Source organism: Anopheles marshallii, chromosome 2 (assembly GCF_943734725.1).
Source record: "Anopheles marshallii chromosome 2, idAnoMarsDA_429_01, whole genome shotgun sequence".
NCBI lineage: Eukaryota > Metazoa > Arthropoda > Insecta > Diptera > Culicidae > Anopheles > Anopheles marshallii.
Window position 1 is genome coordinate 22,230,788 of NC_071326.1, and position 1,931 is coordinate 22,232,718.

Genomic DNA, 1,931 nt, shown 5'->3' on the forward strand with positions numbered 1-1,931 from the left:
TGCCACCCCGTACGGTGGTGTGCGTTGTGTTTGTATGAGATGATTCAACGCTAATGTCAACAATGGTCTTATCGCGAACGAACAAACCAACATGGCCGAAACCTGGCCTTTCCCCGAGATGCAGTCAGCGGAATGGAAACGCTGCCTAATGATGACAGTATTATGAAGAAAGTGCAGGCCCCAACGCCCAACCCGCAGTCGTGGAGACACGATCACGTAACAGCGGCATCATAAGATCGCACTACACTGCAAACGACTCTCTCGGTCTCGAAATAGTCACCGACTACAGTTTGTCTGTCACTAGTGGCAACCATCATCATCCGTCACATTTCTCTTCGCCTTTTGCATTTACGATTGCCAGTGATGTGGTCAGCCATTTTACCAATGCAAATAGCAATAAGTGCTAATGCAATCCGTCATTTCTCTTAATTTTTATCAAATATTTACAAAACAAAATCAACTTTTCGAAAGGTGAGTGAACTCGCCGGAAGGCGATCTTCGTCAAAAAAAAACTGTGCGATTAGCTAGTGACGCGTGCTTATAATCACTCGATCACCTCTAAAGATTGACAGAATGAGTTCTACACCCCTATTTCATTCGCTTTGCCTTCAGAAGCACGTCAACTGTACCAGTTGGATTGCCGCCGAGTTTGAAAGTGGAGCTCACAATCGGTATGCGAACCGCACAAACGTCAAAGATCATTCAACTCTACGTTGCTCTCTCTCTCTAGTCGGTTTTCTTCTACACGGATTGGCCCATTTCTTTGGAGCCGGGGAAATCTCGTGCGGGCCCGAGCGTTATGCCCCCGCAGGCCCCATCGGAAGAACCTTCGCGCCGCAGTTGCGCGTGCATGCCCCTAGAGTGACTTAACGCACATTCACAACCCCGCGCGTCGTTGCCCTTTGCCGAGCGGTGGAAAAGTTGCGAATGATCAGAACAGTTACATTTTACGCTAAATCCACCGCCTTTTTTTTTTAATCATTTTGCACTCGCTATTAGATCGCAACCCTATCGTCCGAATGCGCCACGCCGCCTATTATCGAAAGGAATCTCCGATGACCTTTCGGTTCGGTGGTGTCACGGCACCAAACACAACCGTACACGATGCCTGCCTGCATGCCTGTTTATTTGCGTTTCTTGCTGGTCGGGCATTGGCAACAACGGCGGCGGCGGCATCAGCAGCATACCGCCGGCAGGGGTGTTAGTAACTGCAGAGGTACAGAACGTAACCTCCCAAGTTTTGCACCCTTTTCTGGACGGTCCCGCGCTGGCAGGGGACGCATGAAGTTAGAGCAAATAAAGGAAACAGACGAAAAGCGAGATGAAAAATCACGTAAACACCGAGCGAATGAGTGAGATACTGCAGCGCAAACAAGAACAAACAAATAGCAGCACAAGGGCACCACCGATGATCAGCATCATCGTTTCGCTGCAGTTGCTCGTCTCTTCAGCCGTGTTTGATTATGCCTGGAAGTGAGTTGCGTCGCGACGTTTGCTCTGCTTGGTAAAAAAACGCCTTTATCAACATGTAGAGCACCGTGCTATAATCGCTAAACAAAAAAAAAACCCTAAAAATGAAAGCAAGCCGATGCAACGGCGGCAGAATCTTCTCTCACTGTGCTTTTTTCTTGCTTCTCGGGAAGATTTAATCCGCGTCGCTTGTACGTGTCTTCGCGGTTAGCGCATTAAGAATCGGCAGCGTGTATTTGTGTGTGTGTGTGTGTGTGTGTGTGTGTGTGTCCGAGGGGGGGGGGGGGGAGGGGGGATACGCAGCAGGTGGTCCATGTTTAGAAAACTGTTACACACATCAGGCTTGCGCGCTCGTTCAAACCCATGGATCCCATGTGCACGGATCCTCGGAACACTCCACTTCTGCCCGTGGGCCGCAACCGGCTGTCGGCTGTACGATCATAACTCACACACACGGCGTG